Genomic DNA, 25,605 nt, shown 5'->3' on the forward strand with positions numbered 1-25,605 from the left:
CTTAGACCTGCCAATATTTTCTAAATTCCCTATGATCACTATGTACTATTTACAGCCTCTTTTTCCAAAACAAAGTCTTATGAACTCTTTTCATTTACCATTTACACAATTTCAGTGAAAAAGTCTTAGCTCTAACAAAGCTTTGAATCATATATTTTTTTTTTTTTGGCCCTTGCAGGGTGCAGGATCTTAGTTCCCCAACTAGGGATCGAACACATGCCCCCTGCAACAGAAGCTTGGAGTTTTAACCACTGGACCACCAGAGAAATCCCTGAATCATGTCTTCTCGAGGCCTTACAATCAGGAGCCATGACATTCTGATCAGAGAAGAGGGACGAGCCTAGACTGTGGACTTCTATTCCACAAATACAGGTTACTCTCTGGCTGCTGAAGTGCTGATTTTTACATATATTCTGCTGTTAATCTTCCCAATGGCCCTACCAAGTAGATGTGACTATCTCAGGAAATGGAGGTTAAGGAAGGTGAAGTGACTTTCCCAAGGTCATGAACACCACTCCAGCTCTGGTCAAAGGTCTGTCCACCAACCATCCCTCACAATCACGTAGAACAGTTGGGGCAGAGCTGAGAGCATGTCCAGGCCCAATCACTACATCCCTTGGTACCTCCATTCCCTCACTTGTATGATAGGGATAATAACGCCTTTCTCACAGGTTGCTTTGAAGCTTAAATGAGGTAATATATGTAAACTGGTGGCGTGTATTTGCGCTTATTAGGGAGCTGTTACACTCTGAAATGCATCCTGCCCCCAAACGTGCACAATGTGAGGTCACCACAGCCTCATCTACTGAAAGAAAAGAATCCTCTTATGCTTCTCTAAAGCCTACCATCCTGGTTCCCTCTTAACTATCTCAGAGACTGGACTGATCTCAGTTACATCCCAGGCTCCTTTTCAAAACTCTCTACACAGGCTTCTTCAGTTTAAGCCCCCAAAAGTATCCTCAGAGAAGAACCTGGCACGAGTCTGCAAAAACAGAAAGGCTGAAATCCCAGCCTCGGAGCCCTGCACTTCTACTCGGATTTGATCACAAACTGAGGCTTGGGATGACCCAGAGTGAGACGTTCCCTGGAGGGACATGAATAGGCGGGCATAAGGCGGCAGGGGAGGGGGAAAGAGGACAGCCACCAACCAAGCAGAGAGTGGACGGGGGTGGGGGAGGGTCCCAGTACATGGCAGGGGGCCTCAAAAGCAAAAGGGGTGCAAGGACCCAGAAGAAGAATTCTTCTTGCAGTCTCCCTTAGAATTGGAAAAGAGCATCTAAAATGGAGAGACACCCACTTCTCTAGTGGTCCAGGGTTAAGACTTTGCCTTTCAATGCAGGGGGTGTGGGTTCAATCCTTGGTCAGAGACCTAAGCCCCACAAGCCTCCATGGCCAAAAACCAAAACATAAAACAGAAACAACACTGTAACGAATTCAGTTCACTTCAGTTCAGTTGTTCAGTCATGTCCGACTCTTTGCGACCCCATGAATCGCAGCACGCCAGGCCTCCCTGTCCATCACCAACTCCCAGAGTTCACCCAAACTCACGTCCATCGAGTCAGTGATGCCATCCAGCCATCTCATCCTCTGTCGTCCCCTTCTCCTCCTGTCCCCAATCCCTCCCAGCATCAGAGTCTTTTCCAATGAGTCAACTCTTCACATGAGGTGGCCAAAGTACTGGAGTTTCAGCTTCAGCATCATTCCTTCCAAAGAACACCCAAGGCTGATCTCCTTCAACAAAGACTTTAAAAATCGTCCACATTCAAAAATTAAAAAAAAAAAAAAAAAAAACTTTAAAAATAAATAAAATAGAGAAAGAAATGGTAGAAAGCCCTGACTCGGCAAGATGGCAATGCTACTCTTTCCGCATCACTGCCGCAGCCCGGAAGTCCAGACCCTTAGCCCTCTTACGCCTGCACTTCCAACATTTTCCTAACTGCTCTCTCTCGGCCTGCAGGCTCAGCAAGGCCAGCCTGTCTTTCCACACCTCTCAGGGTAATTTTTCTAATACATAAATCTGATGTGGCCCCATCCCAAACCTTCAGTGACTTCTCCACTGCCGACAGGGTCAAGATTAAGTTCCAGACCATGGCACTGAGTACCCCCTGCCCAATCCTTTGCTTATTCCTCCAGCCTCTTCGCCTGAAATGTCATTAACTTCTTTGTGCCAGGCCTCACCTGGGGTCTAGGTATACAGTGATAAGCAAGACATGACACAGATGAACAAGACCCAGTTCATGCCTTTAAGAAGCTGAAAGTCATGCTGGGGAGATAGATACATGAGGGGATGCTGTAATCCAGACGGACAGGGAGACGGAAGTCCTGCCTGTCTGGGGTGTTTAGGGAATGCCTCTGGAGGAAGTGGGAGTGAGCCAGGTGAGGGGCAATGGAAAGAACATTCCATGCTAGAAAAAGCCTCAGAACACAGTTTGACAGCACTCTCCTGACAGAACTTCTCCACTAGCAGAAATGTCCTACATCCATGCTTTCCAATATGGCAGTCACTAGCCGTGGGTGGCCACTGAGCACTTGACATATGGCTAGTGCAACTGGGAAACTGCATTTTAAATTTTATTTATTTTTAAATTAATTTAAATTTAACTGGACACAAAGAGCTAATGGCGACCATGCTGCACGGCACAGTTCCAGAGCATTCAACTAAGGGTGATGTGAAATGAAGTTAGATGGGTAAGCCTTGAAACAGAAGTGGCACTGCAGTGAGGCCAGACTGTATGTGGCTTCCTATACTAATCAAGCTGCAGTGGTCCCCTCCCCCTGGTCTAGCTGTAAGCACCCCTGGAACCCACACAACCCACCCACATACCACCTCTCTCTGAAGACTTCCCTCCTACTTACTATTTCTGAAGTTTTGTCTTTTTCTAGGGAGGCATCACTGTGTATCGTCATACATCTATGTTCTATATATGTTCTTCTAACAGTCCTCCACTAGACTTTGAGCACCTTCTCTTACTTTTCTAGTACATCCAGCCACTGGAACAATCCCAGCACACGGGAGATAATCAGTAAATGCCTGATAAACAAGCGAGTTATCAGGTGTTGGGGGGGCGGGGGGAGCAGGGCATTCACCTCTTCTAACAAAGACGTGAGCCCCTAACGTGACCTTTCTTAGAATGCCAGCTCTGTCCAGGAGGGCACCAGCTCTCATGATCGCCCTGAGCACTTTACCCTTACCAACCATCAGCATGCCTCGTGGTGGCTCTATTTTCCCCAAATTCCTAGAACCCAGACGCCTGTACAAGGACGGTGATGAGCCAAATTTTAAAGGCGGCGTGGCCTAGCGATCAGGAGCCAGTCTTTGGAGTCAGTCCTAGGTCTGGAGACCAGCTGGGCAACATAGCCCCTGAATGTCCTGAAATGAGTTACTAAGCCTCAGTTTCTTTGAGTGTAAAGTAGGCATCATGTCTGCCTCTTACAACTGTGCAGATGACACTGACACTCTACACAGTCAGCTCTCTCTAAGCTCTCTCTAAGCAATAGCTACCATTCCTAAAGCCATGTGGAACCCTCACTTGGGTTCCCTGTGGCATGTGCAATTCCTGAGCCTCTCAATTGGCTCTTCACGATGCTCCCCCAGATGCAAGGGATATAATCCAATCTCTGACTCACAACACAGTTGCCAAAAATCTCCTCAAGTTCCCAGGAGAAATTTTATTTTAATTCCCTCTAACTTTAAAAATTAAACAGTCTTCACAGCATTTTGGGGTGGCAGGGGTGAGGACGGAGACCGTGAAATCCAGCAAGCTGCTTCGAAAAGGTTACAAACTGATTGGAGAAAGAAAAGGAGAAAGAAGCTGGAGGGGGTGGGGGGGGATGGGGACAATCCCCTGAGTTTTTGCTATTATTGAATACCCCAACTCTCAAAGCAGCCCGGCAGCCCCCTCCTCCACGTGGGCTAAGCTCCGTTAATGAGAAAGCGGAGCTCTGCCTACATTACCACAATAATGATTTCCCCGTTGCATTTTTACATGCCTGCTGCTTTATCATAGCAGAAGTAGACATATATTTTCAATAAATCCCTTCTCTCTCCTTCCTCCTCCCCAACTCCAGCTCTCCCAGTAAATGTCGCTCCCTCCGCGCCCTCCCCCACCGCAATCCCAACCCCGGAGCACAATGAGTTCCACTAATCAAAACAGAAAGAAAAAGAAAAATGGAAAAATCACAGCTGCTGAAAAACAGCATTCGCTACAAGTCAAAGCCCTCCACATTTTTTCTGCAGGCAGCGTTTACTTCTTCAAGGACACAGCACCCCTCCCCTATCAGAAATCTTACGTAGAGTTGCTCCAAGGGGAGGGAGGGGGGGTGGCGAAGAAATCTAATATTCACTCTTTCCTATTTTGACTAAGCCAGCACAGACAGAAATATAGATAAGGCCTTGAATAACTGATTTAACAAAATGTCACTTATTAAAAGAGATGGGGGGATGGGGCCACATTTGCATTTGAGAGCTCAGTTAAACCATCCCACTAAAGCCTGCCAGGCCAGAAAGGCAAGGGGGAAGCAAACATTTCTCTGGTCTGGTCTCCTTCAGGGCTGCAAGAGCTGACCCTGGTGGCATAGAGGCCAGGATTTCTCCCTCCACCAAGAACTGATGGGGAGAGAACCAGAGAGGCAAAACCGAAGCAACAAAGCAGCTGGAAGCATTTACAGTGTACTGTATTAACCAGCACCAGGCTCTGCGCTAGGCGCTGGGGGTGCAGAATTGAGTGGTGACCCAGTTCTGGCCTCCCCAGGGCAGTCTAGAAGGAGTGAAAGACACGCCCAGTGGTCAAGATGACAACAGTCCTGCAAGCCAAGGGCTGCAGGGGCCCAAGGGTATCCCCCCCTCCCCAACCCCCGCAGCCCACCCCACAGTTTGGCCCAGGACCAGGCACATGGAGCCCTCAAGAAAGACTTCAGGAATGAGGAGCTGCACTGTGAAATTGTCTGAATTCCATGCTGGTCTCTAAAGAAGCTCAGACCCTTCAAAAGGAAAGAGGCCACCAAATGTCCTTACCTACCCTGGCTCCCCTTGAAAACCCCTCAGCTCACGTGTGTTCCCCCAATTAAAACACAGAAGTGGACACGTCCCAGCACTTGAAAATCAGCTCATTATGGGCAGCCTTCAGTTGAATTTTAAGGGAGTTGGGTATCTCCCATTGTGATGACAACAGAGGGAACTCAAACGACCCTCCTACTAAAACTCCTTGGGTATTGACTCCATTATTTTTTTCTTTTCCTTTTTTAAAAAGCTTTCAAAGAAGTGGGACTGGAGGTGGTTTCCCAAAGATGAGGACTGGCTCTCAGGGCAGCCTCTGTTAAGACAAAGAAACCCTAGGGGCCCTCAGGAAGCCTCCCCAGGTAGCAACCTGTTCTGGGCCCAGTTGTTCAAAGGCAGAGCCTGCAGACTGAAGGCCAAGATCTATTATAGAAATGACCACGGAGGGGCCCCATAGAGGGGCCAGGCTGAAAGTAGGAGGTCGATGAAGAATAGCCACTAGATCTGTTAAAGTCAAGTTTTTTGGCTTTCATCACGAAGCAGACTTAAAGCTATGTGCTACAGCACGAGCCAGACGATTGAATTTTTTGAAAAATGTAATGCCCAAAACATGCTTAAGTCATCTGAATATTTCCAGCTAAGGTCCTTGGAGTTCTAACCCCCAAATTCCCAGAGGATCTTCTTGGCTTCCAGGATCCTTAGCATTTATTCTGTACCACACCTCTTATTGAATACTATATAGCATTATCTGTTTGAGGGTACACAAAATTTGGAGGCCATTCAAATTCTGGCATTAAACTAGAGCTTTGGATGCTGGCTGGACATGTGACTCTGGGTTAATCACTTATTTATATTTTTTTCAATTCCACTTCTTTAGCCTCACTTTCCTCAGCTGTAAAATTAAAGTAAAAGCTACCTCCTATGGTTGCTGCAAGACAGTTAAAAATAAGACATGCCTAAGAGGCTCTGGACCTGTAACATGATAGGTAAACACTAGTTATTACAATGACGTCATCCATTTCCTCTCTCTCTCTGATTTCTCGTTGATTATTTTCCCTCTCTATGAAACCAAACTGATATCGGTTCTACTGATCTCTCATAACTGACAACTCGTGTTTATTTTACAAATACAGGAAGAAGTCCCCTTATCCACAGGTGTGCAAAATTTCACTAACTTCTGAATCTAGGAGATGGGTACAGTGGAGTTCATTATACTAGTCTGTCTGCTTTTGTGTGCGTTGAAGTGTTTTCATAGTAAAAATTAATTCTAAAATATATAAATAAAGCCTCAACCTCTGAGGCAGAGGCCAGGGGTCTGATTAGTAAGAAGCACCAGTTACTTTTTAAAACTAGAAATGACTTTCCAGCATACACAGTAAGACTGAGTGCTAAGGACTGTTTTCAGGTAGACTCAGCTTTATGGAACAGTCCTCATTTGCAAAACAAATTCAGAAGGTGAATGAATCACTGCTAAGACCACTGGACCACTGCTGGCGTTCTTCCCTGGGTTCAAGGTTCCCCTGTACCAAATTCACAAAACAAGTTCATTTGGCCCTTTGAGTGGGCAGGTCTCAAATTCTATATATGGAATCAGACCGTGAACCTATAAAGACTGGCATTTCACAGCCAGCCCTGCTGATGCCAGCTTTCCGGCAGTAAGAGCAGTTTCACTCAAAGAAATCACAGAGGACTTGAAAACCCCAAACAGAAAGCGGCTCCCAGCAGGGAGCAAGAGTGAGAGTGGACACAGTGTACCGGGAGGGGGGGTTTCAGCAGAAGCTTCGGAGAACCGAGGGAAGTTGTTCATTGGTTGTCAGGTTTCACATCTAAAAAGAGATCCGGCTGAAGATCACTGCACCTCGCTGCCGCCCATGTGCCACACCGCTTACAGTTTACATCGCACTTTGCGTACATTATCTGATTCCATCCTCACAACTCTCACAGAAGAGGCGGCAGATGGTATCACCTTCTTCTTACAGATGCGGAGACAGACTCGGAGGCTGACTTGTCCAGAGCCACACGACAGGGCTGAACCCCCAACCCAGATCTTCTGACCCTCTCCTCGCGCACTCACCTGCCAGACAGACCCCATCAATGGGGCCACCGGCGCAGTCTATGGCAAATTTTTGTTAAAGGCCACCTGAAGAAGAAACAACCCTTTCGCCTTTTATTTTTTATCCCTCCAAACGTATGACACCAGTGCCCACCAACTTTTGAATAGGGCTGCAAAGCTCAGATGTCTTTTCCCAATTATAGTTTTCAAATCAGTCTAACGCGAAGCTCAAATTACTTTAACTGAAGACTCTTTTCCCCAAGCGAAAGAATCCTGTCTTTCCTCTGTACTGCTCCGTAATGCAGTCAAATGTTCAGAAAAAAAACGCAGTACAATTTTCTGATGCAGTCTTAACCCTTGTCGTCTCTGGCTGGTGTCAAAGCCCGACCTCAAAGCCCCTGCCCAAGGGGAGTGGGACCTCAGCCTGGAGAGACAGAGCACATAGCTGCCCCAGCAGCTCCTCAGCTTTCCCTCACTGCCACCTTCACTCTTCCTGGATCTTCCCTCCAGGTCATCATGAAGGAAGTGTCCCTCCCTCCTCCCACCACGGCCAGATCTTCCCCACAGACTTTCTCAAGGACTTTTGCTCAGGCTGACCCCACCCATTGCTCAAGATCAATCCCTCCTTCTCCCTGATCTTTCCCATCATCACACACATAGACCAGCAGCACCTGCAAACCCTTCCCTCTACATGCACATCCTGCCAGCTCCCCCTCCATTTCTCTGCCCCTCTTTCACAGTCAAACTTTGCCCCAAAGTTGTCTACACATGCTATTCCGGGGTTCTTCACCTCCTATTCCCCTCCCGACCTCCTCCAATTTTGCTCCCACCTAATCCATTGCTCCACTCAAATTGTTCTTTGCAAAGTCGCCAGTGGCTTCCATTTTGCCAAATCTAGTGGTGACGTTTCTGGCCTTAAATTCATGAAACATTTAACACACTTCTGGCCCAAACACACACACACACACACACACACACACACACACACACAGCCTTTTCTTATCTCTCAATAGACTCTTTAGAGCACCTCATCCAGTCTCCTGGATTTGAATACCACCCTTTGGCTGATGGTTCACACATTTTGATCTCCTGCCTGGCCATTCCTCTGGGGCTGGATGCTGTAACAGACTGCAAGCTTAACATCTCCATCTTGAATCTAACAGGCATCTCACACTTGGCAGTGCCCAAAGTGAAATCGCTTTAGTCTCCTCCCTGGGACTCTCCCTTGCCCCCATCTCAGCAAAGAGTACCACCTGTGTGTATGCAACCACCCCCATCAGAAACTTCCTCTTTGGATTCCTCCTCCTTACCCTCCACCAGATCCATCAGCAAACCCTGCCCATTCTACCTTTAATGTGTGTCTCACACCCACCTGCTCCCCTGCATTCAACTCCTGTCACGTCCCCAACTTGGCCTGCTCCAAGTGCCTTTTACTGTGCTCCCTAATTTCACTCCTACCCTCTCGACCAATACCATCCCCTTTAAACATAAGTTAGGGGATGTCACTTCCCATTACAAACTTTCAGTGACTTCCCACTGCCCTTCAATGAAACTCAAACCTTTCCAAGGCCTGGAATTCTGCAAGATCATTTCAAACGCCCTCTCCCCCTCCCTCTTACCCACCTTGTCTCTTCTTAGCCCCACCCCCACCCCGCACCAAGTTCTTCCACATAGACTTCCTTGCTCTGCCTGATGCTCCCTGTCTTCCTCCACTCCCAATCCCCAGAGAGGCTTTTTGAGGCTACTTTAAGTAAGTCCAGGTCACTGCCCTCTGTGGTTTCATCTGAGCATTTATGGCATTTTGGAAGATATATTTCTTTACATCTCTGCCTCCCCTCTGGACTGTAGAATAAATGGTAGGGTAGTGGATGCGTAGAGAAAGATGATAATGTCTCTTTTAATTATCAGTATATACCCAGAGCAGTAACACAGTGCTTAGGAAACAGTAGGTGCTCAATAAGGAGCTGCCAAATGTACGCATGAATAAACCAGATCCGGTTACAGCATGAAAATAACTGTTAACCTCCAACCATTTAAGCACATAGGTTCTTTTTCCCCTTCCTCTCTATCAAAAAAAAATTTTTTTAAGTGTTACTAAACCAATAGCTCAGTACATAGCACTCATCCCCAGCTTGTCTTCCATGAGGAAAAAGCAAAAATCGTCTTTCTTCAGTAAACTCAAATTTACCAGAAGTCCCTACAAGCAGCTGCTGTGAGAACTTAAACATTTTTAGACAAAATTCCAGAAGTTTTTTGTTGTGTATTTTCTTTAACCCAGAGGAAAAGTTTATTAAGAGAGCCATGGAATCAAACTTACATAACCAGGACTATATTATTCTTTAATATGCCACAGCACCCTAGCTGAAAAACACGCCAATATCTCCAGTTGCTCTAGTCTCCCCCTCCCCACAAAAGAAATCATCTAAGTTTTAGTCTCCCCTTTATTTCATTGGTTCCTCTCTGATGTGCAAATTCAGACATATTATTAATCCATGAGATTCCAGCTGATTCTCCTCCCTAAATCACAGTTTCATGAGGTCAGAAATAAAATGAGCTGAATTCAACTGTTTTTAGAGCAGGACAGTCAACACCCGTCTCTACTGCCTGAGGTCTGAACCACTTGTCTGGATCCTTACTTCTCATGTCAATACTCAAGGTCAATAAAAACATCAAGAGCTTTTCCCCCAAAAGTGCCTGTGGTAAAATATACGTTATTGCAGAAGGGACAGTAATACAATATCATTATTATGAACCTTATCACAAATACATGACCAAATCCCAATAACCCACTTGTGAATTCTCCACAGAAAGTGGGTAAAGCCACACTGGGTGTTCTGGTCTCCCACTCCTCCCAGGACTACCTCCCCCTGCTGCCTGGGAATAACAGCTCAATTAACCTTAGATTTGACCAGGCATAATTAGGCAGGTGAACCAGTTGGCTGGAGGGGAAAACTTCCAAGATGAACTGAAATTATTTTCGGTGTCTGGGATTATATGCCCCACTCTTTATTAGCACATATAATTGGGAAATGCACTCCCCCCACCCCCCGCACCACCCCCAGCACTTTTTTCCCCCTAAGACAAAAGTATTTCCTTGCATTTGACAGTCAAGATTATCAGGCCACTCAAGAGTCCTTGTTGGAATGCCAAGGTATAAATCCACTCTCTCCAGGAGAAGACAAAAAGAGAAGTTAATCAACGCCCAAGTCCATGAGGCAATCTGGCCGTTGGCCCAGGAAGAGACGGACTGTGGAGATCTCTTGAGACTTCTCTCCACAAGACCGAGTCACAGAATTTCAGAGACGGATGCAACTCTCGGATCAAACCATGCATTTTTAAGATAAAAATTCTAAAGCCCAGAAATGGTTAGATGCTGATAACCTCCCCACTTTTCTTTCCAGTGACGCTGTCCTCCTCGCCTAAGAATCAAATCACCTTAAAAGTTCTTGTCATTTTACAGATACTGTAAACTGAGCTAATGGCTGAACACAAGACAATTTTACCATTTCCTGATTAATCAGCTTTATAGACAATTCTCATGCTTCTCACAAAAAAAAACAATGCTTCTGATTCTTAGGACCAAGCCACCCATCAGAGCAGGAGAAAAAGAATTTTAAGTAAGTCTTGTTTCTGTGACCACATATTTTATTATATAAGCAGCAAAGAACACTACAGACTATCGCCTCTTTTACAACGAAAGCTCCTACCTCAACAAAAACCACAGGCCCAAGTGGGTTAAAAGAGGCAAAACTGAGTACTTTCCACACAGTTCATAGAACAACTGTTTTCACAGCAAGCTCACATAAACGCTATGTGATATTAACACATGCCTGCTATGTGGAAGCCTGCTTACCAAGCTGTGAAAAGACCCATGCTTACTATGGAACCCGCAAAATTAATCTTCTCAGTGCTCATAAAGCAGAAGGGAAACGCTTTTTTTTGAGATGTCAAGCAGGCTTCTTAAACAATTCTTTGGCGAAAATGGACATGCCTAAAAGGGCGGAGCCCAAAGAGGTGTGTCACTGCCTGTATCAATTCCTATAAATCAAATCCTGACAATATTTTTAAAAGAATGAATTATGATTCATGGGCCTTCAAACCTTTATTACCACAAGAACATTCTCAGAAGAGGGAAAAAAAGCTCCTGTGACTTGATTAATGGCCAAAGCAAGACAATAAAATAAATCTCATAAATTAAAAAAAAAAACCTGAATGACTGCTCTTGGCTTCAAGGGTAGACTGTAAATAATTCCCCTTCCCTGGGATAAACACACATAAAGATTTTGTTTACCTTCCCAGCATATACATCAACCAGACTCAGATTTTCAGCAGGGGAAAAATAATAGCTAATTTGTTTAACGAATGCCTAGTTAGGAACACTTGATAAGTGGCAATAATATTTAATTCCCAGCTAACTCAACTCTCAAGCTGCCAAATATCAAATTCTCAATCTGGAAATCTGATGACAGGAAGGAAAGAAAAAAAAAACAACTCTCCATCAGTAACATGTACAGAGCTCATTTTTTTAAAACAGATTTTTTTTTTCCCCTGCTAGTATTGAGCTTGTCTACAGAACTGCAGAAAGCTTAACCAACTTTAGTTAACCACATTGCTTACTGTTTACTCCCTGACTCTTCTAAACATGTCTTGGTTTGAATCCCTGATGCTAAAATTATCCTGACCAAGTTAAAATTCCTAGCATATTTATGGTGGTGATCATTTCATAATGTACAAAAATACTGAATTGCTATGTTATTCAACTAAAACTAATACAATGCTGCAAGTCAATTATACTTCAGTTAAAGGAAAATAAGGAATAAATAAACCTCCCAGCATAATAAAGGTACGTGACAGCCAAAGACCTACAACTCATCTACAGAAACCAGTAGGCTGAGGACCAGTTAAAGAGGCACAGAGAAGCAAAGAGGGCAGGTTAACTAGTTAAGCGCTGACTACTCCTCCTTGTTATCCTTCCACTGAGCACCAAAACCACATTTTCCATCACCAGACTGCTTTCCTGAGACAGTAAGTGATGCAGGAGGTTGGTACCAGTTGGGACAATGTAAAACTCCTTTCTTAAAGCTCTGCTCCATGGCCTGCTAAAAAGTGCAAACAGCCGGCATTTTTTAAAGAACTCTTCGGCCATCCCTGGATCCGTCATTCCTAAGCATCACTTCCATGCACTTCACGAGACAGCCGGGGCCATGCTGTTAGCAACCCGCTTCACCACGTTCACTTGCCAAAGCCGCGTCTAGCGTGGGGAAGAGTTTCCACAAAGCTGGCTCTAACGGGCCAGTCGAAGGCACACGGAGGAACCAGAAGTCATTTTCTTTTAACCTAAGGATGGCAGGCGCACATGCTCCAGCCCAGTGCCGGCCAGAGGCTGCCCGCCAGGTGCTCTTGGCCTCTGCCAGTGAATGGGTGGTTTTGTGCTGTTTTTTAAATATCTATTTCTTTAGACCACCAGCAGTAACTTCCCAGCCTCCCCGAACTGAAGTTGGGGAGTGAAGGGATAGGTTTACTCCCTTATACATTTCTCCCATCTGGGTGGCCACTTTAACTTCTGGGGAGTACCCATGCCCCGAAGAGCCCACAGGAGCGTATACATACACATATGCATCATGTCAAAACCCCCAAAAAGCACATCCCTAGAGTCCTGCGGTTTCTTGGCTGGAAGAATGAAGGCCTTATAACAGCACAACCTTCAATTGCAAGCTTCACCACCACCATCACCCTTTAAGCTGGGGCTGCCAATTACAGCGCCCACCTCACCCCTCCCCCTTTGCTGGGATGCTGTGCAGCGCAGAGAGGGGAGAGGGAAGAAGGGAAGCAGAGAAGGCCCTGCGAACATACTGAAAGTAAAAAAGTGGGGGGAGACGTCTCCTAATCCATCCCCCCACTTTTTCCTTCCCCTCCCCTGTCTTCTCACGGAGCATCCCCCAACTAATTTTTTTTTTTAATGTAACTTAACAAGCTTCTTGCCTACCTTGGCTGTTTCTGCAACAAGTGCATAGGCAATCCGACAAGAAGACCAGTCTTCGCCTGGGGGGTGAGATGAGGGGCGAGCAGAGCTGATGGAGTAATTTCAATATTAATTTATGTCAGAGCCGCCTTCTCGAAGCGCTACTCACTTACAGTACTGCCCTTAGCCTGTAAACAAATATCGCTCCGCCAGGAAACATACTCCCCAGATGCAAGCCCCTCTCCCCAACAGGGAACCTGGCCCTTCGCCCCCCCACCCCACCCCCCGCCACCCAACAGCGTGCTTCCCCACCCCGGGTAGGAAGCGCTGGGTTTCCAAAGCACCAACCCAGCAGCTCCGCCACCACCCCAGCAAGAAACTTACTCGGTCCGTCTACGCCTCCACCCTCCCTTCAGGAAATCTACTCTCCATATGCATTCAGCCTCCCCGCAGGAAATCTGCTCCCCCCTCCCCCCTTCTGTATACATGCACCCCTCCCTCTCCTCCTCCCCACGCGCCCTCCCCGGCCAGAAACTTACTAGCGAGCAAGCGTGCAGGCTCTCCCGATCCTGGAAACTTACTCCCAGATATAGCGCCCGCCAGCCCCCTTTCCCGGCCCTGCTCCCCTTCCTGCCCTCCGCCGCAAGCAACTCCAAACTCTCTGCATCCAGCCACTCTCCCTCCCCGGTGGAAATTTGCAGCGCGGGGCCGCGCGCGTGCATCCACCCTCCCCTTCAGGAAACTTACTCCCCATCTGCATGCACCGCCTCTCAGCCATCGCTTAGAGGGAAGGGGGTGTGCTAGGGAGACAGAAATACATATGTATCTCTCGCCCCTCCCCCGGCCGCAGCCCACTCGGGGCCGAGCCGCGGTAACCTGGCCTTACCTTTTGCATTGCTCCCCACCCTCGCCCCCTCCCTTAACCCTCCTTATCCGCTCCCCGGCGCCCCCCTTTTTTCACCCATTACCCACCCCTAGCAACCGTTCCCAAGCTCCTCTCGGCCTTTTTTTTTTTTTTTTTTTAATCCAGGATGCAAATTCCTCCCCTGTCAGCAAATCGACTGTCAAATTATTTTCTTGCAAAAGGAGAAAGGCGGGGTGCGGTGGGGGGGAAGCAGAAGCAAAAAGGAGGGGGGGGCGGGGAAAGGGAGAGAGAGGGACAGAGGAGGGGAGAGATATCCCTCCGCAGAGCTGGGTCTGGCCGCGGGCGGGGAAGCAGGAAGTAAGGTGTCCAGCGCCTCGGCCGGCGGGTCCTCCGCCGCGGCCCCCGCCCGCGCCCCTTGTTCCCCGGGGCGCCGCGCTCTGGCGGGCGCGGGCCGCCCGGCGCATTGTTCGCAGCCTCCCCGGCGATGCGCTGTCGACCTTATTATGTGTGCTCTGCTTGTGCGTGAGGTTGCACCTTTTGTAGGCTGGCGAGACTCTGGACGAGGATGGGGCAGAGGGCGCGGATCAAGTTGCTGCCCCGCGCGGGACCTGTCAGCCCCGGGGTGTGGCAGAGTCTCCGACGAGGCCGGAAAATCGAGGCCCGGGAGAAGGCGGCGTGGCCGGGGAGCTGCCGCTCGAGACCCGGACCAGTGCAGGATTGTTTCCTGCGTAGCCGTCCCGGTTATTGTAACGCGCTTTGCAATCTAACGACTGGGCTTTGGGTTTTCTGTTTATTTTTTAAGGGGCTGCAGAGATGCCAAGGTCTGAGTGGGCTGCGAGGAGACGGTCTGCACCTACCCACCACTGCACCCGGCCTCAATGGGGCTGGGAGAGGGGCTGAGGCTCCCGGGAAGGGGCTGGAGGTTCGCGAAGCGCGCGGCTCCCGTCCCTCCGCCCCTATGGGGGCGGGGAGGGGGTGCTGCAGTCGGCGCTGGAACGGCAGCCCTCTGGGGAGGGGTCTCCATCTCCGCTGCGCAGCAGGCCGGGGAGGGAGGTTGCCTAGGAGAGGGGCCGGAACCGGGCGGCGGAGGGGAGGGGAGGGGGCGCGGGTGCCGCCGCGGCGCGCGCTCGCCCCTCCTCGTGCGCCATGACTGTGGAACGTGGTGCCGGGGAGGAGGGCCGGCCGCCGGGGGCCGCCCGGGGCTGCTCGGCATTGGTGCGGAAACCCGAGCCGGGAGCCGCTCCTCGCTCAGTCTCCTCCTCCTCCTCTGCGGGGGAAACCGCTGCACCCGAGCCGAGAGCAGCTGCGAGCAGGGGGCAGGGCGCGGGCTGAAAGGCGAGCCAAGGGTTCAAACCTCGGCGGCGCCAGGGGGGCGAGAGCCGGACAGCCCCCTGGTCCCTCAAAGGCGCAGCCGGCCTTTCGGTCCATCCTGGGACGCCAGCCTTTCCAGGAGGCTTCACGAGTTCAGGGAAACGTGAACCAAAGATGGTTGGGTGGCACAGACCACCTCGAGCCGGGTAGGGGGCATCTCTCTCGTTGAGGTCCCACAAGACAGCGAGTGCTTTTTGCTCCGGAGAAAGTTAAACCATGCGTTTTTCACTATGGGAAAATCGTTGCGCCCGTTCCCCCAAATCTTCGGGCAGCACAAATAAGGTGCTCCCGCTCCCCGGACCTTCGCCACTGTCCCCCACCCCCACCCCGACTCGGGCGCCGGGTGTGGACAGGGCGGGGGAAGGCTATATGGGAGCTTAAAGCATGAGGTCATGGGCAGAGAAGGCTGCTGCCAAAAGCGGCCGAGGTTTTTGTATATTTTGAGGGGTAACGGTTCTCCATCTTCAGCAGTGTTGAGTTCTCCCGCATAACCCTATAAATTCTGGGGCACCTGGGCCAGAGAGCCCCCGAAAGAAGAGGGGGCTCTGCGCTCTTTTCATTCTATGAGCTTTTGGCCGGTGCCCTACCCTTTTAGGGAGCCCTTCCACAGAATCAAAGAAAGTCGAGGGACAGCGCACAGTGTCGAGGGGTTTGAGAAAGATTCTGATTCCTCAGTCGTAGGTCATCTTCCAACCCGATTGCTTTCTGCGATGGCCTCCTGCCCCACCTCCGACCCATTCTTCCTAAGTGTCCAGAAGAATCTTCCTACAACTCCGGACTACACTCCTTCAAACCCCTCCCATTTGCTCTTAGAATAAAGCTCCGAAGCCCCCGCGCGATCTCGCCCCTACAGACCTCCACTCTCACGGCTCCTCCTCCTCTACTGTAAGCAGGGTAGTGCTTCTTTGTTCTGTGGCTGGGGGCGGGGGTAACCCTTCCCCCTCCACCTCTTCTTACTAACTCCTGCTAGACCTTCAGACTCGACTCACTGTCACTACCTCCAAGAAGCCTTCCTAAGGATACAGTCTCAGCTCTAACTCCCTCAGAGAGAAAAGACCCACCCTCGACCTCGCGGCAGCGGGGCTGTGGCCGAAGCTGGCCGCAGTGGCAGCCTTTTTCCAAGTGGAGGAGGAATAGCCAAGCTTGAGCGCCATCACTGACTGGGGACCGGACCTCCTGGGTGGGAGTTGACGAGGACAAAACCTCAAAACACCCTGTTTCCTCAAGAGACCTAGGAAAGGCAGCGGCAGTACCGCCCAGAAACCTCAGCTCCACCACCTCCCACCCCCGGCACACACCCACACTTGTAATGCAGGGAGAGGTCTTTTAATCTAAAACTCCTCCCTGGGGCAGATAAGGAACCTGAGACTTGAAGGGAGTAAGTAACCTGCCTAAGGTCAGTGAGGAAATTGACACCCTGGTCTTTCTTGCTCCTAAGCTAAAAGGAAGGATTGGGGACCTAAAGTATTGCTGCTGCACAGCCTAGGATGCCCGTGTCGCCTTCCAAGGACCCCTGCATGCTTAGCCCACTACCAACAGAGGGGTAGTAAGCCCAGTTGTTAGCCGGGCAGGCTCTGACCTTATTAGGCAAGTTACTTAACCCCACTTGGTTCAGTTTTTTGCTTGTAAAATCAGAATGATGGTACCCGCAGTGTAGTGTTTTGTGAAATTTTTATGAGTTTGTACATGTAAAGGCCTTAGAACAGAGTCTAGGCAAGTTCTTGGGTACTTGTGAGTGGGGTTTTTTACCCTCTCTTCCCAAGGACTCTAGAAAATCAGGGCCTCAGAGTCTTCCCATCAAAAACTGCCTAGGGCCTAGTAAACTTTGACAGCACCTATAAATGCACAGACAATACACATTACAAAGGATTTAGTTAGCCAACAGATCCAGCCCTCAACAACCCCAAATCTGGGAGCACTGGTTCTGGACTTTTAGAATGAGTGTCAGAGGGAGGGTGACTAAGGTTAAAATATTACCTGGGATCTTTGAAATCAGTGTCAGGCTGAAATAGTCCCATCCTGGTGCGAAACCTGCCTGAGATGACAGAAGCCTTCCCAGGGCTGCAAAAACTGTAAGGGGACAGGAAGGGAGTATAGCTCACTGGTAGAGCACATGCTTTGCATGTATGAGGCCCCGGGTTTGATCCCTGCCACCTCCAGGCATTGGTTCTGTTTGGGGGCTTCACTGGTGGCTCAAATGGTAAAGAATCCGCCTGCCAATGCAGGAGACACAGGAGATGGGGGTTTGATCCCTGGGTTGGGGAGATCCCCTGGAGACAGAAATGGCAACACACTCCGGTATTCTTGCATGGAGAATCCCATGGACAGAAGAGCCTGGTGGGCCCCAGTCCATGGGGTTGCAAAGAGTTGGTCACCACTGAGCCACTAACACTTTCACTTTCATTATTATTACTATTATTATTGTCATTAGATCTTAGTTTTCCCATTCTCAGCATTTACCCCATGATAAGAGAGGGTTGTTTTTTTCAATGAAATTCATTTTCTTGGAATTTGTTTGATGCATTTATAATGGTTCCAAATTCGAATCAACATTGAGACGTCTCCCTCCTTCCATCTCTACTCCTACCAGTTTTCCCTCTGTGGAAGGTCAGAAGACATGTTCAACTGTTGTCCAGCTGAGGTCTCTGGAGAACTCTTCGGACGCCTATTTAAATTTTTATGTCCAGGGCTTTCTTCTCCAATTCAGGCAGAATCAACCCCCTACTCCCAACCTCTCTACACCTTCAGACTCAATCCTAAACAGGTTTGTAGTAACAGTGATGAAGCACCACTCCTGGACTACTAACAAAAGCAGAAAACTTGTTTGTGATTCTTTCTCCTCCTCTACACTAGAAATAATAGCTAAGGTTTACTGAGTACTTTCTATGTGCCTAGCACTATGCTAAATTCTATATGTGCTTTCTCCTATTTTATCAGCCCCAAACCATCATCATTAATCTTATTTTACAGATGCAGACAGAAGAGGAGGATCAGAGAGATTACGTAACTTGCTCCAGTTTGCATCCAGGCCAACCTGAGCCCAAACACTCCCTTAACCACTAGGCCTTTTGCCTCTCTCCAATGCAGGAAAAACCCTGGTAGCCTGAAGAGGAAGGAGTGAAAAAGAGTTTGGGGACTTAAATTGTGGTTAGTTGCACAGTCGTGTCTGACTCTTTGCGACCCCACGGTCTATACCCTACCAGGCTCCTCTGTCCATGGAATTCTCCAGGCAAGGATACTGGAGTGGGTTGCCATTTCCTTCTCCAGGGGATCTTCCTCACCCAGAGATTGAACCCAGGTCTCCTGCATTGCAGGCGGATTCTTTACCATCTGAGCCACCAGGGAAGCCTTAGGCAGATCTTAATTCAAATTCTGGGTCATGCCCTAAGCAATGAGAACCTGGAAAGATTTCTTAACCCTTCTGAGCCCCAGTTCACCCACCTATGAACTGGGACCATACAATTCTTCCTTGGTCAAATGAAGTGAAAGTCAAATGCCTGTGAATAATGAGTTTTAAAAGGCATAGTAAACCAAATGCAATGTTTAGATCTTGTGTGGCTGTGATTAGAATAAACCAATTGTTTAAAAGACATTGTTGAGACAATCAGGGAAAGAAAATGTCAACTTGATATAGATGTCAAGAAATTATTAATTTTTGTTAGACTTGATGGTATTGTGGTTATGTTTTTTCTTGAGTTCTTATCTTTTCATGCATAATGAAGAATTTAGGATGAAAGTTGTTTTGGATTTATTTTCAAATACTCCAGGCCTCTCTCCCAAACCCAAAAGATAAATACAATAAGATTAGCAAAGTTTGGATAATTGGTGGAACTGTCTATAATACTGTTTATCCTACTTCTGCTGAATGTTTCAAATAAGTCTGAAATAAATTTAAAAATAAAATAAATATTTTAAAGCACTGAAATTTAAAATGATCAGGCTTATTTAATTACTATGAAAGGTTATCAGTAACGATGAACTTTTTAAAAATTGTTGTAATAATACAGTAGTGGCTTATAGGAGATAGGTAAAGATGGCAATTTTGTCACTATAAGACATTTGGAGCAACTCCTGTGTCTGGAAGGTAAACCAGGGAAGGGGCAGAAATGAACATCACAGAGAGCAAAGTAGATAGGTAATTGTTAAGCACCCTCCCCCACTTAACCACACAGAGAACAATGTACAGGAAAGAAAATGGCAGGAATGGGTGATGGAGGAACAGGCACATTAAAATGGGGGGTCAATTTTCCCCCAAACTGTGTGTCTCCATAGAGCCACTTCAAAATTGCATGGATTAGGAATCTGATACCTTGGGCAAAATTCTCAACTCTGTGCATCAGTTCTGTCACCCAGTCCAGAAACGTCCTGAGTTTCCTCATTTGTAGTTTGGGTATAAGACCTCTCAGGCCCTTCCAGCCATCCAGACTAAAAGTCTAAGCAATTCTATTGTTGACTTTCACAAGAGAAGGCTCATTTTTGTGGCCACACTGGTTATTTGCCTAGCTCAAGAACAGACCCCAAATGAATGGAAATGTAGCCGATTCACAAACAAATGAAATGTTTTAGGCCCAATGAACATTCTGTGTATTGTTCTAGGAGTAATTTTTCTATGCTCTGGATTTAAACAGTTGGATTTTTTTTATGACCCCCTTTTGAAATGAAAGTTTGTTCTTGAGAGAAAATTTGCATTTCAGAGAAAAGATGAGACAATATATTTGGTAAATCTTCAAAGAAGTGAACTTTTCTGTATAATACTTTTTATTAAAGGTGACTGTTCAGGAGAGTTTCTTAAAAACTGAGACTTCCCTGGCAGTTAAGTGGTTAGAGCTCTATGCTTCCAACGCATGAGGCTTGGGTTTGATCCCTTATTGGGAGCTAAGATTCCACATGCGGAGTGCATGGCCAAATTTTTTTTAAAAGAATAAAAACTGGGAAAACGAGGCGTGGAGAAATGGGCAGAAAAACACAGAAATCCCACTTCTGCTTCCAGCTCTATCCAAGGCTCTGAGATGCAACATGACCAAATCAATGGACTGTGTGTGTAGAACCCATCAGTGTATACCTTAGAAACCAGTGATACTGCTATATTTAAAATGGATAACTAACAAAGACCTACTGTATAGCACAGGGAACTCTGCTCAGGTAACCTGGCAGCCTGGACAGGAGGTTGAAGGAGAATGGATACATGTATATATATGGCTGAGTCCCTTCACTCTTCACCTGTAACTATCACAACATTCTTAATCGGCTATACCCAACACAAAATAAAAAGCTAAAAAAAAAAAAGAAAAGAAACAAGTGATGGATGTAACTCCCACAGTTGTTGAAGAAGGCTCAGTGGTCAAGGGCAAAAAAGCCTGTGGCAAGTTCAAGCAGTGAAACACAAGAGTTGTAGACTATTTCTGAAACTCATGTTTGTTTGCCACCAAAGCAACAAAAGCAAAAAGTCCTGGCACAAGAGGGCTTATGGGACTCCCATTTTGAAACCAATAAGATAGCATGATATGTTGACTGTCACCTTAACCCCCAAGTCTGTTAAAGACGGTGTTGAGAGAGCAGGCCTTACTCAAGACAGGAGGCCTAACTGGTGTTTATTTAGTAATACTAAGAGATCGCTATCTCAGGCAAGTTTCTAGCCAGAGAGAGAAAATAGGTTCCAGACTATGAGACGGTTCTCAGTTTAAGTCTTATTTCCAAGAGAGAGGAGAAAAAGCTAGCCTATTTGGTAGATTCTGTATCTGGTACCAAAAAAAAAAAAAAAACCCCACACATACACACAAAAGCAACACATTGGTTGAAATTCCTGCTAAAAATTCCTGCACCTGCCTAGAAGGCATGCTTGGGAGTCACACATTTCAGCTAGGGTACCAGCCCATGGTGAGTCAGACTCAAGGGTTATGGTGGTGGCCCCCGCTGGTTCGCAAATGAGTGGCTTTTTTCGGTATAACGTTGAGGAAGAAAAAGTAAGTGAATTTCCTACTGGAGATGCAAATCTACTAAAAAAGTTTTAAACTGCACAGTTTTTAAATCTAAATATAGATCACAACTACTGTTCCAGAAGCCCCAGTGGAGTCACAATTTTTTTTTTTTAATGGGAAAGAGAACACTTAAGACCTCATATTAGAAAATTAACCTGGCCGGCACACTTCAACAGGTAACAGAGGAGCATTTCGGGTAAGAATTGTTTAAAATAGTGTGCAAGAAGGGCGGGCTTCGTGTATATGCAGCTTGTGTAGTCACATTAGACCCCGCACTTAGAAGGTCCCAGCACTGTTCAATCAAGATGGCGATGGTGGTCGCCATCTTGAAATTCATTGTGGTTTTTGAACGAAAAGTTCTGCGTTTTCATTTTGCTCTGAACCCGGTGGTTTAGATGGTAAAATCTTCTGCTTGCAATGCTGGAGACCCGGGTTCAATCCCCGGGTCAGGAAAATCCCCTGGAGAAGGAAATGGCAACGCACTCCAGTATTCTTGCCTGGAAAATTCCATGGATGGAGGAACCTCGTAGGCTACAGTCCATGGGGTCGCAAAGACTCGGACACGACTGAGCGACTTCGCTTGTGCAGAGCTGAGGGAAACCAGGAGCAGACAACATAGCACCAGAGGACTAAAAGCAGTGTGGAACCTTAAACAAACCCATAAGTCAGAAAGGGCAAGAAAGAGAAATATCTGGAATACAGGGAAGGATGTTGCTGAAGTCATGTGTGAGAGGGTTACACAACATTAGTGACTGTCTTCTGTAAGAACACAACACAGAACACACCGACAGTCAACCGGCAGCATGCAAAGAGCACTCTCTGCCCCTGCCCTCTGACCTCCAGCACGTGCCTCCCATTGGCTGAACCCTACAGGAAGTCAGAGACTCTGGAGCCTATTGAAATCCGTATAGGTCAGCCTGCCGGGGTACAGGATATGCTAGGAGAAGGTAAGAGTGAGTTTGGAGAGGGCAGAAAATAGCCAGCTCAGGACTTCTATCTGAAATTTTCAGGATCATGGTTAAGAGTAAATAACACGGAAATGGAAAATTCAAACAGTGAGTTTCAGTAAATGACTTTGTGTTGATTTTTTTTTTTAAAGGATAGTCATTTGCTAGGCATCATGAAGAGGGTCTTACGTACTTTCAAAGGAAAAACGAGGTAGTCCAAGAATTTTTTTTAAAAAATCAGATGTTTGAAAGAACCATCGTTAAGTGAAGAGAGAAGCCTAAGATTTCAAAATTTTTAGAAACATTCCAGGCCCCAAAGTCGAATTTTGTAGGTAACACCTCACCTTTACTTCTCTCACGCTTAAACCAACATCACAACAAAAAGGTACCTTTGACAGGCACTGGATCCCAAGAATTGCAAGGACCGTTAGGGTTCAAGAGATTCTTTTCACACATGAATAGCCTATACAAAGGGAGTTCATTATGCTGATTTGTAACCATTCCGACTACTCAATTCCTCTGAACATTTTTAGACTATTCAGATCACTTTCAAAAAAGTGCATATCACTGATTAATTCTCATGCCACTCAGAGTTCTTAACTATTCAGATACGGGCTAAACTAAATTTATCCTTTATAATTTACTTGAAAAACAAAGATTTTTGCTGCAAATGTGAAGAAGACTGCAGGGACACACTTCATCTCTTTTTTAAAAATTGAGGTAAGAGTCACAGAACACAGAATTAAGCATTTTAAAGAACATAGTTCAGTGACACATCTATGTAGTTCCAAACATTTTTATCACCCCAAAGGGAAACACATGTTAAGCAGTCCCTCCCCATCCTTCCCTTCCTCTAGGGCCTTGCAACCACTTACCTGCCTTCTGTCTTTAGGTTTACCTATTTTGGATATTTCATATAAATGGAATCATATAAAACGTGACCTTTCCTGTTTGCCTGCTTTCACATAGCAATGTTTTCAAGGTAAATTCATGATGTAGCATGTGTCAATACTCATTCTTTCTTATGGCTGGGTGATATCCCCTTATGTCGGTATTAATATTTTTTCATCAGTTCATCAGTTGATAACATGTGAGTTGTGTTTCCAGCTTTTGGCAATTGTAAATAATGCTGTGGTGAACATGAGTGTATATGTACTTATTTGAACCCAGGTCTCCCGCATTGCAGGCGGATTCTTTACCAGCTGAGCCACAAGGGACGTCCAAGAATACTGAAGTGGGTAGCCTATCCCTTCTCCAGGGCATCTTCCCAACCCAGGAATTGAACCGGGGTCTCTTACACTGCAGGCGGATTCTTTACCAGCTGAACTACGAGGGAAGCCCTACTTATTTGAACACCTATTTTCAGTTTTTTTGGATATACACATAGGAGTGGAATTGCTGGGTCATATGGCAATTCTGTTTAACTTTTTGAGCAACTGCCAAATTGTTTACACAACCTTTTAAGGGAACTCTGAAACCCTTTTAGAAGCACTCATTTTACAACCACTAGATATCATACCTAGAGTAACTAAGCCCATTCTTGCCTATAAATTAAAACATGGTCCAGAAATTTTTCTATGTGGAAGATACTCCAGTTAGCAGTTGACTTTGGTTCTTATAATTTATTTAGGTTATTGGTTTATAAAGTAATACATGTTCACTACAGAATTTTAAAAAAAACAATAGGATGCAAAAAGAAAACATCATTTGTAACCCACTGTGAACTCTTATGGAGAAGGCAATGGCAACCCACTCCAGTACTCTTGCCTGGAAAATCCCATGGGTGGAGGAGCCTGGTAGGCTGCAGTCCATGGGATCGCTAAAGTCGGACAGGACTGCGCGACTTCACTTTCATGCATTGGAGAAGGAAATGGCAACCCACTCCAGTGTCCTTGCCTGGAGAATCCCAGGGATGGGGGAGCCTGGTGGGCTACCATCTATGGGGTCGCACAGAGTCGGACACGACTGAAGCGACTTAACACCAGCAGCAGCAGTGAACTCTTAATACACACTTTTTTTTTTTACAAAAATAGCCTCAGAGTGCTTATCAATAAATCCAGCCTGAAATAGAAAATGAAATTAAGTCAAAGAATAAAAACAACACAGTAAACCTCTGAATGGTTAACAATTTCACATCAGAAAGCACCCCTGTCTAGCTTTTTCAGTTCAACCCGTTGCTCTAAAAACCTGAAGCACGATTGTATGATTGTATAGGATAATTCAATTCAGTTCAGTTGCTCAGTCGTGTCCGACTCTTTGCGACCCCATGGACTGCAGCACACTAGGCTTCCCTGTCCATCATCAACTCCCGGAGCCTGCTCAAACCCGATCCCATCACTTCATGGCAAATAAGTGGGGAAACAGTGACAGACTTTATTTTCTTGGGCTCCAAAATCACTGCAGATAGTGACTGCAGCCATGAAATTAAAAGTTTCTTGCTCCTTGGAAGAAAAGCTATGACCAACCTAGACAGCATATTAAAAAGCAGACATTACTCTGAGCCCTGAAGAACTGATGCTTTTGAATTGTTGTGTTGGAGAAGACTCTTAAGAGTCTTAAGGGATCGGATGCCATGATTTTAGGTTTTTGAATGTTGAGTTTTAAACCAACAATAAGTAGGATAATTACTCTTTGAGTTGCTGAGCCTGCATATAGAAGGTGTGGTTTGGGTTGTTTTTTTTTTTTTTTTTGCTGTTGTTGTTTTTTTAAATCTATTTATTGACTTAATATTTATTTTCTCCTTTGGAATTGAGTTGAGAAGAGTGAAGGGACTCAGCCATATATATTGGGTTTCCCTTGTGGCTCAGCTGGTAAAGAACCCACCTGCAATACAGGAGATGTGGGTCTGATCCCTGGGCTGGGAATATCCCCTGGAGAAGGGGAAGGCTGCCTACTCCAGTATTCTGGCCTGGAGAACTCCACGGACTGTGATTGCAAAGAGTCGGACATGAGTGAGTGACTTTCACTTTCACTTTTCACTGAGATCCTATTATATAGCTCATCGGATGAAAAAAACATCAGTAGCGACAAAAGCCTGGCAGTATCTACTGATGGCAAGGCTGTGGAGCCATATATATACATGTATCCATTCTCCTTCAACCTCCTGTCCAGGCTGCCAGTTACCTGAGCAGAGTTCCCTGTGCTATACAGTAGGTCTTTGTTAGTTATCCATTTTAAATATAGCAGTATCACATCAGGGACCATTCTAAAAGCATGGTAATATTATCAGAATTTTTGGTTGTTGCCATTTAATTATTGTTGCCATTTAATTATTTCATCAATAATTTTACTTTTTCTTTACAAGTCTTTAATTATTCAGCAAACACACTGACTGGTTACTACCTGCCAGTTACTATGCTAGGGCTTGGAAATAAAGTAAAAACTACCCTCAGGAGACACGTTAATACTGTAAAATAAGAAAGGTTCTGTGATA

At 46.4% G+C, this 25,605-nt stretch overlaps 1 protein-coding gene across 18 annotated transcripts in view; it reads right to left on the reverse strand.

Moving 5' to 3' along the window:
- Nucleotides 1-14,139, reverse strand: part of TRERF1 (transcriptional regulating factor 1) — a 209,617-nt gene extending 195,478 nt beyond the window's left edge. For 3 of the 18 annotated variants that reach the window (XM_070777994.1, XM_070777986.1, XM_070777990.1), the window contains exons 1-2: nucleotides 13,759-13,863; nucleotides 13,036-13,120 (exon numbers count right to left, since the gene is read on the reverse strand). The gene's annotated coding sequence lies outside the window, so the exon portion shown is untranslated. The other 15 variants (XM_070777993.1, XM_070777985.1, XM_070777989.1 and 12 more) reach the window with 10 other exon arrangements.
- Between the last annotated feature and the right edge of the window lie 11,466 nt (nucleotides 14,140-25,605).

The sequence above is a fragment of the Bos indicus genome, chromosome 23 (genome assembly GCF_029378745.1).
Source record: "Bos indicus isolate NIAB-ARS_2022 breed Sahiwal x Tharparkar chromosome 23, NIAB-ARS_B.indTharparkar_mat_pri_1.0, whole genome shotgun sequence".
Lineage (NCBI taxonomy): Eukaryota > Metazoa > Chordata > Mammalia > Artiodactyla > Bovidae > Bos > Bos indicus.